Consider the following 16,823-nt stretch of genomic DNA (forward strand, 5'->3'; position numbering starts at 1 on the left):
CGACATTTCTAAGAGCTTCTCGGGGAGCTCGATCTGCTCTTAAACACGAGCGAGTGATTAAACAAACTGGAACCAGCAAAACCCAAAATGTGAAATAGTGAAATTCAGTTGAACGGCAGGCTTTCAGTAAAATACACTCAATAAATGTGTGATGTTTTTGCTTTTTTTTAAAGCTGATTATCTTTGCGAAGTGAATAAAAGAGGTGATGATCAGTATTCTCTGTCTAAAATGTCCCCGTTGTCTTTTAGCTCCTCGCGCTCCGTGTTTGAAGAAAGACAGAAGGTCACACTGAGAGTTCAGCTGAAAAACATTCCTCTATAGTCCTCTATTCCTCCAACCCTCCTCCATTTCATGTTTAAATTTTTCTTTTGTCTGTCCCTGAAGCAAGCTGTGTGTGTGTGTGTGTGTGTGTGTGTGTGTGTGTGTGTGTGTGTGTATGTGTGACTCTGCATGTGTGTGTGTGTGTGTGTGTGTGCACGCATACAATGCCAAGTTGACAGTTGGGGTCTCAGATCAAGCACAAGGCCAAGTTTATCTTCACAGACTGAATTAATGGACATATCAACAATTGCAAAAGTAAAAAAAAAAAAAAAAAGACAACAATTTCACACTTTTTCTCCAAAACGTCTTGCAAAAAAATGTTCTTGCGTCATTGCATCAAAAATACACAATTAGTGTGTAATTGTTACACTCTTTTAAAAATTATTATTTTCAAAATAAGGTATGTGAACTATTTAAAAATGCAAAAAAGAAAAAGAAAAAAATCTGAATCCCGGTTCTTTTCAGTCCACAACAGAATTTTAAGTTCAAGTTGAAGTTATGACCTAATTGTTGTCCCATCAAGCCCAGTGGCCCCTGATGAGAGTGCAAAGCATTCTGGGAGAATAGCAGGTGTCCCCATGTCACAGAGCTTCCCAGACAGCTTGTTAATTTGCACAACTTTTACACACACATTTCCCCCTCTATGTGTGTGTGCATGCGTGTGTATGTATGTGTGTATATATTAGCGATGGGACTTGACCCTAGCGAGCTGCAGCAGTGTTTCGCGTCTTGCTGGGCGTGGGAAAAAGACGGGACCCCTTTTCACAGCTGCCTCGGCCTCGGCCCGGGCTGCTGGGGGCCCCTGTACCCCCTCCCCACACACACCCCCGTTCCCCCTTGTCCGACTCCCCCCCTCCTCCTCCCTCTCTCCCATTCAGGCTCCGGCCTACTGGCTTTCAAAAGCAGGACCCCCTTCCCAACCCTCCATAAATACATCTCATTATTCAAGCCCTAGTTTGCATAGGGATTCCAAAGAGATCTTCACTCTGCTCGTGAGGCCTGAAGCCCCTCAGCCTTTTGGACCGCACAAGTGCAAATTTCGACTTAGTAATCTCCCTGTGTTAATATTTGTTTTAAAACAAATGTGTGCACGCTCGCAAAACTATTTCAGCAGCATTGCAACTGTTTTAAATTTTCTGTTTTGATGCATCTACTTTTCTCCTTTTTTTTTTCTAGAAATGTGGCAGAAAACCTGGAGAAACCAAAACAAGTGAAAAGAGAGTTTAGCACGACCATTAGCAAGTGCTTTGCTAGTCTGTATTCCATCTGCCACCGGCTATTGTACAGTACCTCACACACACACACATACACACGCACACACACACGCACACACACACACACACACACACTCTAACACCCCCCCCACCCCCATTCGCTGCAATGCATTACTGCAGAGATTTATCTCCTATCAGCTTGTATAATACTGAGGTTATAATTTACATCCACTTTAGAAAACAGCAGCACAGGCCGGTCCTTGCATATGCTAATATAAAGCTTGGGAAAATCTGGGCAACTCAAAGAACTCCATACTAAATTTGAATAACTGAGCTTTCTATTGAGCTTCAAGGTTGCGGAACCATGAAGATTTGACCTTGCTAACAATATGTACTTATTGTTTAATTCCTAATGCTGAACTATTTCAGGGAGAACTGAAGAGAACACAGTGACAACCTTAAAGCTGAGAATGTTTCTGTTTCGATCTTGTTGAAAAAAAAAAGGCATCTTCCGGGCGTAAGTTTTTATTTATTTGAGGCATTAAAATTAAGAATTTTAATTTTTATATTAAAAAGAAACCCAAAATATGTCAACTGTTTCTTATATCTTACATCTTTCAACAGGCTTCTCTTGTGATTTACGGTACATTCAAGTGTTTTGACTAAATGCTGCCGGTGCTGAATAATGCATGTGCTATACCTTCATGCAAATCAATACGTTGCTTACAATAATCAGGAGACTTTGGACAATGGGAGGGTGGCTCGTCAAGGCATTAGGGGCGAAAAGGACAGAGCCACCCAAACACTCTTTCCACATGAGCAGGTCCAAACCTTTGGGTGAGCCCTACGCCTGCGCTCTCCTAACGGGATAAAGAACCGCAGCAAAGATTACACGGCCACCTCCCCTGCACCTACCACACACTCTACCTGACAAATAGGATCATAGTGTTTAAAGGGATAAAACGCTGACTGTATGAGAATGGAAGAGAGAGAGAGGTGTGTGTGTGTGTGTGTGTGTGTGTGTGTGTGTGGAGGACGGGGGGTTGATGTACAATGTAAAAAATGTTAATACTTCAAAGGAGAAACGAATGATGGGATTCAACATGGAGGTCTTACTTCACTCGCTCAAATCACTGCATGGCTGTAGGCTACAGTCTATTGCTGCTAGACGCTGTATATATGTATACATGAATGATAAAAACACTGACATTTACTGTGTGCAAATAAAAATGGTAGTAAATGTCCCTCTGAAAGCCCCTTTTCGTTTGAATAAAACAGTGAGGATTACAGCGGTTGAAAAAAAAGCGTTCTTGATGCAAAACACAAAATCCTCAATATGTCTGTCTGTCTCTCTTTCTGTATTTTTCACACCCACACATACACAACCAACTCCATCCACACAGCTCTACAAATATGTACAACAATCAACCACCAGCAACGCTGCACAATTGCTGGCTCATGGCACCGTGGAAGCAAAAACTACCTGCGTCAACTATCTGACCTGAACCTGTCTCCTAAATCCATGGACTTGTTGTTTAACCCAAAATATATGAGGCAGACTAAGTGAAAGTGCTTATGTGTGCACTTGGCAGCATTATGGGTTGTTCAATTCAAACCACCACGTGAATCACACCTGTGCATGCATGTGCTGTTATTTTAAATATTTACCTGCAGGCTCCTCATTCTGTCTGGTGGCCGTTTGGCTTCGTTGTAAGTTGATGCAAACTTTAGGGCTGATGTTGCCGGCATTCTCCTTTTAAGACAAAAGAAAAGAGGATCTATGAATGTAAAATAACAGTAGCACAGCTGTAGCTCTAAGTTTTAATGAAACAACATATTCCAGGAATAAATAAGTAGCTTGCAGGGCTGTGGAGGGAAATAAATGCAGCTCTTTTGACCTTGAAGCTAACAAATATCTGCTAAACTTGTTTGACTGTCTTCATTAGTGGTGTTTTCTCCCATGCACTTGTCATTATTGTTGCTTCTTTGCAAGGTTATATATATTTTCTGTTGCATGTAGAGTACGTCGTGTTTGACAAAAGTGTTTTTGAAAATACAAAAATGTAAAATGTAATGAAAAAGCCACACTTAGTGGTATTAGTGATAAACTATTCCACAAAGCGATGGTATGGAGAATGCTTCTGGGTCTGGGCAGCATCCCAGTTGCTAAGCTACTAAGATACAGGTTTGCACAAGAAGTATATTGTATACTAAATAAACATGGAGTGTAAATTCTGCAAAATGTACCAATGTAATCTGAGGAATTGAACAGAAAGATAGAGATTACATGATAACATCATTTTTTAAATCCCTGATTTTCTTTGCATCACTCCAAGATGGAGGACGTGGAGGTCAAATCATACTGACTCAAACTGTACGACGGCTCTCATATGCAGATGACAACAACAACACACACACACACACACACACGCTCGCACAGTCACACAGTCACACATCATCCTAGCTCTTGTTTAACGGCGCACATCAAATATTGTCAGTCATGGTCTAAATAGAGCATGCTGGGACTTCAGGGATGTTCAGTCATCTCCAAGGCTTGCTGATTCTGCTCTAAGAATAGATCAAACTCTGAGCCGTTGTCCTATTTTGTTCTTATCTAGCAGGCGAGCGCGAAAATAATCCACCCAGCAAAATACAAATTTGAACATATCTGCCATGTCTAACAGGATTCAGCTCAAATGATGAAAGCATGTTCGAAAACAGGCTGAAGATGGTCGTGTCTCTTTCGCTCTAGATGATGCAATGTGCTGCTGAATTTGATGTGTTGAACTCTGCAGGTTCTGGTTGGGTAAAAAAGGACCAAAACTACCCACAATGTGTGATACTCAGCACTCTTTCTGTGTTGTTACAAGGCAGTCGGTCCAGTCTTTACACTCTCTGACTGTGTTCTTCTGAGGCTTCATCTTGCACCGAGTGATGTTCATGTGTATCCAATTATACACAAAACTCCTAATGTCAAGTTAATTACAGCCAGGGGACTTCACTTATCCTACAACACTCATATAAAGGAAATACAACTCAAGAGTATCAGAGGAGTCGGGGAGTCTGCACCTCCACTGGATGCGGCTCTGCAGGAGAAATTCATGCAGTGTAATTATTGGCTATGATGAAGGCTCCACCAACTTCTAGGCCTACAATAAACGCCATAACCAGCATGTGAGATCTTTGCGAGCTGATGCTGCTCCTGATGCTGCCAACACACGTCACGTGAGTCGCGGATTGACCAATCAAATGAGACCTTTAACTATTTCTGTCTCCCCCCTCAAGATATTACTGTTATAACACCCACACAGTTATGACAACTACACAACAGCATGCAGTTTGTGTTTTTTTTGTATTTTTCCATATGCATCTCTCTCTTGTGTCTCTAAAGTTGAACCGATAGCCGATTTATTGATTCTCAATAGGCCCCAGCGTCACCGCGATGCCCAAACCACTGAAAGCAGCAACATTCACGCCCTCACAGACATGCAGGTGGCTCCTCTGAACGTGCCCACACCTCTCCAGCAAGCACCGCTAAAATCATGCCGGTGTTGTTTTCTGGATCAGCGGAATCCCACCTCCCCCCCCCCCATCACCCCCACCACCCCAAAACCACCACCACCACTCTTCCTCATCGGCGGCGGCGTTCAGCCTCCCTCAGCATCCGTCCCTCCTGCTTCCTCCTGCTGCCCGCCCCGGCATCATCATCTCCTCCATGCCGAGAGGACTCCCCCCCCCACGGCTCCGAAGTGCTCGGCGTCAGTTCGTACTTTCGGTTCTCTAGCTTTATGAAATTAAAACTCATACAGCTAGATAACCAAAGACACAAACTAACCCGTCGTCCTCTTAAAGGGGCAGCCTCTCCGGGAGAGAAGAGAGAGGACAGAAAGAGAGAGAGAGAGAGAGAGAGAGCCTGCCTGTGGTCACATTGCACTGAGAGCCCCCCTCACACACACACACACACACACACACACACACACACACACACACACACACACACACACACACACACACACGAAGAGAGAAAGAGAGAGAGAGAGAGAGAGAGAGAGAGAGAGAGAGAGAGAGAGAGAGAGAGAGAGAGAGAGAGAGAGAGAGAGAGAGATATGGAGAAGCAACCAAACTGCTCAGGATAAGAAAAGTGTGATATTTATGTGTATCATTATATGTAGGTGGTTATGGTTTCTATTAATAGTTTAAGCACACACCTACTCTCTCTCTCTCTCTCTATCACACACACACACACAGACACACACACACACACACACACACACACACACACACACACACACACACACACACACACACACACACACACACTGATTGACATACTATCCAATTGCTCCTTAACTGGCACAATCTATCCCCATCAAATCCAACTCTTTCTTTATTGGCACCACCACGTTTAAAGCAAAGCAAAAAGCTTATTGCACAAGTACAAACTATCACTTTCACTATAGGCTATATTTTGTGTTTGCACAGCATCACAAGTATATGTAACTACAGGCTGCACACAACCCTGTCTGTCAAAACCATTTCATTTTTAAGAGACAGGTTTGCCTTTTGACAATATTGTGGGCTTATGTTGCAAGATTTGAGCAGTTATTCTGCAGCATCAGGCCTAAAAGACAAGCTAAGTTCCCATAAAACAGCCTTCACACAACGCCTGCAACAATCAATGTGATGGACGTGTAACAGCAGGCTATAAAACACACAACAGAACCTCTTAATTCATTTTACAGTCCAGTTACACTAGTCATCACATAAAGCCAGCATCCCCACTTACTTGCACATCAGGCTAACTCCACTCCTCTAAAGTCAATATCCTCCAAGGATCTCAGTTCCGCCTTGATTTGTTTTTAGTCTGATCGCGATGAGAGAAAATAGTGTAAAAGAAGCAGCAGAGTGTTTAAGCTGCAAAGTGTCCTATCTGTGCGTTGACTTGCATAAGAACAACACGGTGTCCTCTCCCGCACACATGCGAGCTGCGACTGACAAGTGCAGAGAGTCCACACGGTGAGCAGAGAGGATAAACTCCGCCTCAGAGAGAGAGAGAGAGGGGGGGAGGGAGGGAGGGAGGGAGAGAGAGGGAGAGAGAGAGAGAGCGAGAGAGAGAGCGAGAGAGAGAGGCGGTGATCTGAAATCATTAAAGCCAATTTAAAAATTGAATACAGGTGTGTGTTAATCAGGAGTTTATTCCCCCAATTATCCTCATCAGTCAAGCACTGCGTCAAATATCTTAAATATTAAATTGAGTCCGGATGGAGCTGAGTCTGACCTGCTATTCTGAGAGTCTACTTGATTTTTTAATTGAGTAGGCATTTTGTAACTTCACTTAATTAAATTTGTGAATTTAAAAAAAAAACACACTCGTCTCAGCTCTTTGGGGATCATTTACTGTCACATTTACAGAAGCATTTTCTTTTTTTTTTTTTTTAAATATCCATAACGGAGCACAAACTTTATATATAAAAAATCCTCTTAATTCACAGCAATATTCTACAGCTTTGTGAAATTCATTTGGAGCAACAAATAATCTCCAAATAGCCTCTTTTGATCAGAGCTGAAACATGACTGAAATCATAAAAAACTGAGTTTATTTTGTCTTATATCAGATGATTCAACTGGGATGTTTTGAGCATAAAAACGTATAATTAATACGTTTCAAAATACTTAAAAAACTCCAGTCAGCTCTCCTCTGTCGAGAATGTACATTATTATAAAATGATAAACATGTAATTAAATGCATTTTAAGGGAAATAGGGATATCGAAATGAGGTCAACAAGTTGACCTACATTCTCTTTACTGTTCATTTGACCTATTTATGGCTGCTACAGATTATTTTCCATGATTATTACATTACTCTCAGCAGATTTTGTCCATACTTGTACCTACAGTGACCTTTTTAGAGGATTTGGCCATAGGCTACTCTAATCAATACCTTCTTCAAGCTCCGTACAGGAAGAGAAATTGTTCCAGATGCTTATTTTTCTTTATTTTAAATACAACAAAAACTCGCTGTGCAGGCACCTGAGCAGAGGAATCCGAGGTTTCTGTCCTTGGTGCAGAAAAGGCCTACGCCTAGCTAAATCCTGATAGCATATTCAGGCTATATGCAGCCTTATCGAGAGTGATATTATGATATGAGTGATATCAGGGCTGAGGAGATGAGATAGTGGGCGCGATAACAATCACACCCTTTGATAAAAAAAGAAGCCAGTGGCAGACACAAGACCCGAGTAGCAACTTGCAATATCTCTCAAAGTTTGAAAGGATATTTAAAAAGGTGTGTGTGTGTGTGTGTGTGTGTGTGTGTGTGTGTGTGTGTGTGTGTGTGTGCAGGTAAACCAATAAAAAGGAGAAGAAGAAGAAGAAGAAGAAGAAGAAGAGGAAGAAGAAGAAGAAGAAGAAGAAGAAGTAGGAAGATGCAGTACGGGTTTCCAAACGAAGCTTGCATCAGATAGCAGTTACATATCTGATTATTGCGCATGGGCAATCTGTTAGTATCACGGAGGTGCAGCTCTTCTGTCAGGCTGCAGCACAGGTCCGACTCTACTGTATGAATCCTATTCTACTCTGCATCATTTATAAGTAGATCTAATCAGCTGTGGCCTCTGCTGCATGTCATCCTGTAATTGAACTTACACCTGCACGCAGCGCTGTTGGCACGGTTTAAGAAACAAGAGGCAGGCCTGCACAATTTAAAAAATATATCATTATGTGCCACATTAGCATGAAAGCAGGGTTCATTTTCATTGGATGCACAGTGCTCGTTGCTTCTGAGCATGCGTGAGCGTGGTGTTAGAGGACACGTGCATCATCTACATTGTATTTGATTAAAAAATATAGCTATTCACGTCACTTAATAGGCTTTCATTGCATTTATAAATAAATAGATACAGTAAATGTTCCCTCAGGGCGTCACATGTACATTCATCAGTGTTACTGAAAATTTAAAATCTATTTAAAAATAGAGGCTGAAACATGAAACATTGTTTTAATGTAGCAACAAGAAAACACTCAAATTTCATGCATTAATTGTTTTTTTTTTTTTTTTTTTTTTGGAGAAATCTTTACGCACAAGAGCAGCTCGACCACTAAACATCTTTTAAGTCCTTTAAGTTGTGAACAGAATTACAACTATTTTTATTTACTCAATCACACTAGATGGTTGTATAAAAATATAACACAAAAGTTATATTAATTCCTGAAGATAAAGTACATTCAGTCAACTACACTGAAGGTTTGTTGAGGGTTTAAAAATCTGTTAAACGGTGTGTGTGTGTGTGTGTGTGTGTGTGTGTGTGTGTGTGTGTCTTCAGATGGATTTTCCCACAAACAAGTGACAGGGAAAATTTACCCCCCCTCCTCCAAAAAAGAAAAAAAAAGACAAGAAAAAAAAGAAAAAGAAAGAAGTCAACATCAAGTTCAACAACGTGCCGGAGAGAAATTTACATGACAATCAGGTCTGGGATCCTCGAGGTCCCCCCACCCTGCACAGCAGAGTCTGGCGTCAGCCCCGCTACACTTTCCCAGGCTCACAACAATATCTCCCCGCTGAACTCTGCACTGCAGCGCTGCCTGGGGCCTCCTCCTCCTCCTCATCCTCCTCCTCCTCCTCCTCCTACACCTCCTCCTTCTCTACTGCTGGCTACATGAATACTTCTTACATGAGCACATGGCTGCGAAAACCCTCATTAAATATTCTGAAGTTTTAAACCCTAAACGCAAACTAATTAACATTCTTCACTGCATCATGAAAAATTAGGTTAAACTTTGGTAGCATTTCTATGATGACTTCAAGTGTGTCTGTACTGCTCAAAGGGCCTTATTGCACTTTATAGTATTTTTAAATATATGTTATAGTATTGCTTTGATGTTCTTTTAATATTTCAGGTACAGTTCGCTCATAGTTTTGCTCTGATATTAGCAGAATATGTGAGTGAATAGTTTAAAAAGGATGATTTTTTGGAGGATTATTAGATTTGGGGCTTTCTAAAAATTGTTAGTTTATCTTGTATCTCTAGTAAGGTAACACACACCAAGATATCTCATTTTCTAATTGAAATGAGATAATTATTTCAAGGAAAGGAAGGAAATTGTAAAATTAAAAAGAATGTGTAAATAAAGCCCAAATTAACCTGCATCAGTCTCAAAAGGTTACTTACAAATTACTTCCACATAGATCCTCTGATTACAACAAAGACAGATTTTAGTGTTTTATAATTTCACTCCATCCAAATAAACTGCTCGATATTTACACACACACACACACACACACACACACACACACACACACACACACACACACACACACACACACACACACACACACACACACACACACACGCACGCACTACTTCCTATCATGCGTGGCAAAGACGAACCGCAACGCCTTCTCTCAAATGTTAGACGTCTTCTTTCAAATCTAATATTTATTTTTCTCGCTATTTTCCACAAATACTATATAGAAAAATCCTCTCTTACCGGATGAAGCGGGTCAGACAGGAGTGTGAGAGCTGCGGCTGCAGACAGGGAGAGAGGCGAGTGGAGGGAGGATGATGGTGATGATGAGGAGAAGGAGGAGGAGGAGGAGGAGGAGGAGGAGGGAGTACAGCCGGCTCGGGCCTATCAAATTAGTCAAACAGGCCCTATAATATTAAGGGGGGAATAAACGGGAATAAACACTATGAAAGTAGGTTGATGCTGTTTTATTTTGTTTGTTTGCAGGCAGGAAGTCACTGATTAGACCCAAATGTTGTGGCGATAAATAAGGTGTGTAATAATCTACAAGTCTCCATTATTAAGAAACAACCACCAGTTTAAAGGCTCATCGTATTTTCATCTGGAAGACACTTAATTTGTGTCACGTTTTTCAAAATATCAAACATGCACAGAGTCCAGAGGAAACGACAACATAATGTACAGCAGGATTAATTGATTTACATCTTTATACGTCTTAAAAGGGAAAAAAAAACAGTCTCAAGGTTGAGTTGGGTTTATCCTCCAATATCCAGGATGGATCCTTTCATTCAATCTCCTTATTCATATATCTACAAATCAATATAGTCAAGGTGTGAATAGAAAACAAGTCAAGAGATTTAGCATCATATAACCTGCTATTGTTGCCTTGTTTCAGTGTTATATGCAGGATACAAACGCTTCCCTATTATATAAAAATACAGAGGAAGTTACCTGAAGGCTCTTAGCGGCTCTACAGTGATGTGTGCAGGTGTTTACAGCCTGTTTATGATCGACCTGTGACTCACAAGCCTGTTTCTTACAGCGGAATGATAATAAATACAGTCGCTTCTCAGCTGCTCACCGACAGACAACATGTGGCTGTTTAAGGAGCAGGACGAGAAATGAATTTTAACGATCTGGACCTTAAAACCAAACGATATGCTGCAAGCTCATGTCTGATTTTGAATATGTGTAAACTGAAGAAACAGCATACAGTAAAAAATGCTTCTATACTGGACGAAACAGCGACACTCTTTGGTGAGAAGAGAATGCATCAGCTCGTCAAAACTGTATAACAGGTACAGTAATGATATAATTTAGATACTGCAGATGTATTTAGATATTTATTTGCTTTATTATCCTGTCATAAAGCTGCTGTGTGTTTACATAAATAAATAAATAAGTAAAAAGCAAATAAAAAAAGGAAAGTGAGTAATCTAAAACTTATTCTGCTGCAGACAAAGTCTACAGTCAATCTACATGAAAATACAACAACAATTCATCTCCTTCACAGAATAAGAATTCATATTTTAATTATAAAGAATAGTTTTAATTAAGGGCTAATAGTTCAGACTATGGTGAAAACACTGACACTAAGAAATTAAAGATACAATAAAAAAACAGATTGATTCTATTTGTAAGAAAACGTGTGAGGATATTGTTAGAGAAATTAAACATTAAGAAACATTAAAACACTGCAGTTCAACCTATAATTTAGTTTTTATTTGACAAGTTAACCTGTTGAGCAGAAAAGGGCTGAAAGGCCTAAACTGACTGAAACACAGGCTGAAATGTTTTATACTGTAAAGTATGTAAAATCTATAAATATTGTGTGTAAACTTTGATTAGATATTATATCATAGTATTATCATTATTATCATTATTATTATTATTACTCTTTCAGATCATGAACATACAGCTCTAGTTGGTGAAGTCTTGTTGATAGATGTGATGATGTTTTATCCACACAGCTGTAAAATTATACATTTATAATCTTTGTTTTCTTATTATTAATGCTCAATAATGCCTGTTTGTATTAGATGATATGAACTTTTTCATGATAATAAAAGAGAAATTGCATTAATTTCATTTCCTTTTCCAGCCTTTATGAGGTGAATGTACAATTATTTAAAATTCACTGAATTATTTATCTTATTTTTTAAAATGCAGTTTGATTTTATTACAAAATGTTGGGATACATTTTTTAGTTCTTACTATTACATTTGTGAGAGAATAAAAAATGTTCTGAACTAAATTAACCTGTAAAATTCAATACAAAACATTATTCTGCTCATTCAGCTCAGTGGCACTTTAGATTGTTTAAATTGTTGTATTTTTGTTTTATACACACAATATGTTTGACTTAAATGAAATAATTTGTTAATTAATTTATACATATTTAATTCATTATGATGTCTGAAATGTATTGCTTCGACATAAACAATAGGATTTGATGTTACATGTGTTTTCACATTTGATCAGATTTATTTATCTTTTAGACCTTACAGACACTTAATCCATCATCCATTTACTGATACAGGATCAGACAAGTTCTGCACATTATATAATAATAATAACATATTTAATTTAGTGAACATGACCGGGGAAATGAGTTAAAGAGTATCTGACAGTTTGTGGTTTATTGTATTTACTTTTACATGTTCATTTAAAAATACATTTTTATCTACTTTTTCAGAATATTTTTTAACAAAAGCACAGATCTGAATCCATAATGAAAAATAATCTACTGTCTGAGTGTTTTAAATCACTGTAACTTTGTCACTCACAAAAAATTAAACAGAATGGATATAAACATGTAGATATTCTATTTCCCAACTTATTATGAGGTGAATGTGATTGTTGTTTTGAGTAATATGATCTTGAATTAGATGTTTTAATTAATCACATATTAAACCCCATTTTTGTATGATGATTATTTACTATATTAGTGAATTTGAGGTTTTCTTTCAGGATCCGTCTGCCTCCTCAATTAACAGTTACTGGCAACAGTAATGTAGAAGAATCAGTGGCAGAAATATAAAGATGTTTCACTTCTTTAGGTTTTTATAGGCTGAGTCTCTTCTATGACCTACATATTGATTTGGTGTTAATGTTTCATGCTGAAACTCGCAGGCCTCACATCTGAACTGACTCTGAACTCAAAATCAAGACATCAGGCTCAAGTCTGGCCTGCAGGACAAGAATTTAGATGAGAAGTCATCTCATATAAATGGGTTAAAATGACATGTCCAAAAATATTTGATCAATCTATTCTATTATTATTATTACTTGAATATGTCCAGTTATTTACTATTATTTGTCTTGATTATATACATATATTTATTGCAGGGTTGCAGATTACTGCAGTGAGTGCAATTATTTAAAAAATGACATAAAACCATAACCATAGTTTAATTTCTGATTCAATAAGATCATACTGTTGTTGTTGTTTTTTTTGTTTTTTTTAAAAAGGGGAGAAATTGATCTAAATACAAGATTAAGAATTGATTAATAAAGGACTTGTGAAAATAGATTATACTGATTATAATGTACAACAATGAAATATACTTTAAAAAGAAGAAGTTCAAAAGCTCTATTATAATCTATTATAATGCACAATTGCTCTGTTTTGTGTGAATACTGAGAAATGAAGAAAATCAAAGTTATGGCCTAAAAAGTTGAAGTAAGTATTGTCACATCTTCACTATAAATCCCACTTTTCAACAAATATACAGTCAGATAGAAATACAATGAGTCCTGCTTGGTGTAAGTTAAGTAATGTTGCAGATTTACAGTTTTTTTGTGCATGAGACAGTTTAAAAAAAAAATTAACAAGCATTGATCTGACCAACAAAACTAATCTCTCTAAACACAAAAAGTACAGACTTCTTTCTTTTTATTGGCCATGATACAAATGGTCAATAACTCCTAAACTTTAATAACAGATTTTACAAACATCCTGAGATGAGAAAAAAAGTATAGATACAGTACATTTTTAAAAGAGCAACATTGTTTTTAAAAGGATTGTTACTATCATTTTAAACTTTAAAAAGCACAGAGAAACTGTAGAGGCGGAAATAAGCAACATCACACTGGACATCAGCCTATAAAAACTTTAACAAGTTAAATATTAATCATTTTCATCTTAGACACAATTTCACAAACTCCACACAGTAGAAATATTAAAGTTTAATTAGCGTTACAGAGGGATAGGCGCTTAGCTAAACTTTGAGTAAACAGAGTAAACTTCTTACCACAGCAGGCTCGTGCAGAGAGACCTGTTAATTCCTCCTCTGCCTCGCGTGAAAGAGGGAGAGCGAGCCCGAGCCCTCGTGCCTTAATTTGAGGCAGGCTGGGTTTTATGATAATCAGAGCTGACACCGACCTGTGCGCCGTGAATAGAGGAGGGCACCCTCGAGCCTGCGTTCCCACGAGCCGCATTCCTACGGTCAAGTTCAAGCTCAAAGCGCGAGCCGCCATTACTATGCGAGGCGTGCCGCGTGGCTAATTCCAAAAAGGCGCGCGCTCCCCGCCGTGGGAGAGTTCGTCACCTTGTATTCAAATGCAGCAGCAGATAGATAGATAGGCCCACTGTGTGGCTGTCATCAAGTCTCTGCAGCCAACATCACACCAAAGAAGATACTGTTGTTTCTGTTTCCCTGAGAGTAAATAAGTAAACAAACATCCAAAATAAGTAAACATCATATGCTCGTTCAAATTATGCTTCTTCAATGAAAAATCCGAAAATATACGTCACCGTTTGAAGATTTTTTTTACCCTTATTTTATCACTTATTAGCCTGTTTTCTGCTGTGATGTTTGTAATTTAATCTTTTTCGTAGAATTGATTTTTTATCAGTAAACATATCGATCATGTGGTGTTTCCACACTGCACAAAATAAAATAAAAACGTATTCCTGTTTGAAATAGACAAAGTCTATGCATGCTCATAAAATGCTTATTAATTACTGTAAGCTATAGGCTATCGTCTCCCACTCTATAGCCTGTATATCTGTAGGTGGTGGATCACGTATCTGACGAGCAGCTAAAACGCTTAAAACAAAAACATTAAAGTTTTAAACAAACAAATAATGACAAGAAATGTGATTCAACGTTGATTTATTTTTTATCCACAAATTCCTGAAAACCGTCTAAGGACTACTAGAGCAATTTTTGGAAATCAGTTGCTGCAGTACTGTACAGTATATGGACAGATACTTTATGTTCAGTTATACTTATATATAGGCTATATATACATACAAAGCCTTCTTGGGTAGTTTAATGACGTAATGTCTCAAAGTCTGGGTTACATTTGCTTTTACCTCCAAAAATTACAAATTTGATCAGCAAAAACTATGTGCTGCTGAGCTTATGTGGTATTTGTTAGCATACAGTGTGCTCTAAATATTCATATTATGTTTTATGTATTCTGTTATGTTTTGTGGATCTTTGTGTTCAAATCTGCTGTAAGACAAATGTCTCTTTGGAGACAATAAAGTTGAAATTGAAGTTAAGCAGTTTTGTTCATAAAAGGCAGAAACAATATGTGAAGAATGTTTTAGTTTTGTAATAGTAAAAAATAAATGTTCTGGTAATGAATGAATTACCTCTTACAACCATCATGGTTGTAAGAGTGATATAAGTTTTATATGGACAGCAGATCAGTAACAGTCATAGCTCAATACTTTATATGACTCAGAGAGTCAGCGGCTGTTAAAGAACACTCGGTTTTCTAAAACAGAAGATTTACATTTATCCATTTAAAAACCCACACAGAGACTGTTTCCTTTCACTTCATGCTTCATGATGCATATTTCTATTTTAGCGTATGTGACACATTATCACTGACTAAACAATCTGTTAAACAAAAGGCACTGACAATAGATGACTTTGAGTTAATTTACAAAAAGATTACAGACATTGTTTCAGTTTTCATCAAAAAATTGTCATATTTTCTCAGAAACCATTTCAAAAACCTAAACTAGTAACAACATATTTCAACACTGGACACTTAGATGCCTTATAGTCCTATATATACACTAACAAGCAGCAAATAATGTGTAGTCAGTGTTGTTCAAAACAGCTCATCAAGCTTTGTATTTCTGACAATTTTCACAATATTTATCACTTATATTTTACACCATTTAAATAAAACATTCTGAATCTCTCTGTAGTATTTTTTAACCAACAATCAGTGTCTGTATATCTGAGAAGGAAGTCAGTGTGAGTTTGACGTCAAGAAGCAGAAGATTCCCACATATATGGCCTGTAAGTGTCTAGCCACAGTATAATTGGCTGGCTCGGTCCCAGACAGCCCCGTCCCACCTCCCCATGTTCTTGCATTCGAGGTCCCATAAAACAGTGTCTGGCTCGCTGATCCCACGACCCCTGAGGGAATAAATCCCTCACTCATGATTTGGATGGTGTGGTTCTGTCTGTGATCATGAAGAGAAGAGTTTAACATATCAGGAAGTTATGCCACCATAACCCTTATTTTACCTAATTTCATGTCAGTATTTGAACATACATTTAATCTGCAATCTCCCGTTACTTCACTAAAATATTGCATTTATTATAATTAGATAATGAGTCACATATAGCAGCTATTTCCTATCTATAGCTCAATTCATTACAACCACATCATCACAATCCTGCATCTTATAACAAAAACAAACGTAGGCAAAAAATTGAACCTCTGAACCAGCTTGTAGCTTTTCTGTTGTTCCACATTTACAAGCTTATATTCACTTTCACTAGCTTCCCTTTTACAGACTTCAGTTGGTCTTAAAGGGCTGAACAACCCCATAAAAACATTTTACTCACAACTCTCTGTGGTCCTGCAGAAAAGAGATAGATTTATCAGTGTGGAAGGGAAACATCTTATTATGTAATGACGACAAAGAGGGCTGGCCAGGTCAGAGGTGAGATGAACTCCTGACCCCCTCGGAGCCGCCGGAGTGTGCCGGTGACCATTGGTCTGTTGATGAACTCGCAGGCTCGCGGACAGTGCATTTGGTGACCTTTGGTGTCATTTGCCGGACAGC

At 38.4% G+C, this 16,823-nt stretch overlaps 1 long non-coding RNA gene across 4 annotated transcripts in view; it reads right to left on the reverse strand.

Moving 5' to 3' along the window:
• Positions 1-14,274, reverse strand: part of LOC121908941 — a 29,748-nt gene extending 15,474 nt beyond the window's left edge. Inside the window, exons 1-2 of one of the 4 annotated variants that reach the window (XR_006099325.1) lie at positions 14,035-14,274; positions 3,205-3,289 (exon numbers count right to left, since the gene is read on the reverse strand). This is a non-coding gene — a long non-coding RNA (uncharacterized LOC121908941). Of the gene's footprint in view, positions 1-3,204; positions 3,290-4,367; positions 5,053-6,322; positions 6,536-10,024; positions 10,111-14,034 lie in introns of those variants that run through there. The other 3 variants (XR_006099326.1, XR_006099324.1, XR_006099327.1) reach the window with 3 other exon arrangements.
• Positions 14,275-16,823: the final 2,549 nt, after the last annotated feature.

Source organism: Thunnus maccoyii, chromosome 12, assembly GCF_910596095.1.
Source record: "Thunnus maccoyii chromosome 12, fThuMac1.1, whole genome shotgun sequence".
NCBI classification, from domain to species: domain Eukaryota; kingdom Metazoa; phylum Chordata; class Actinopteri; order Scombriformes; family Scombridae; genus Thunnus; species Thunnus maccoyii.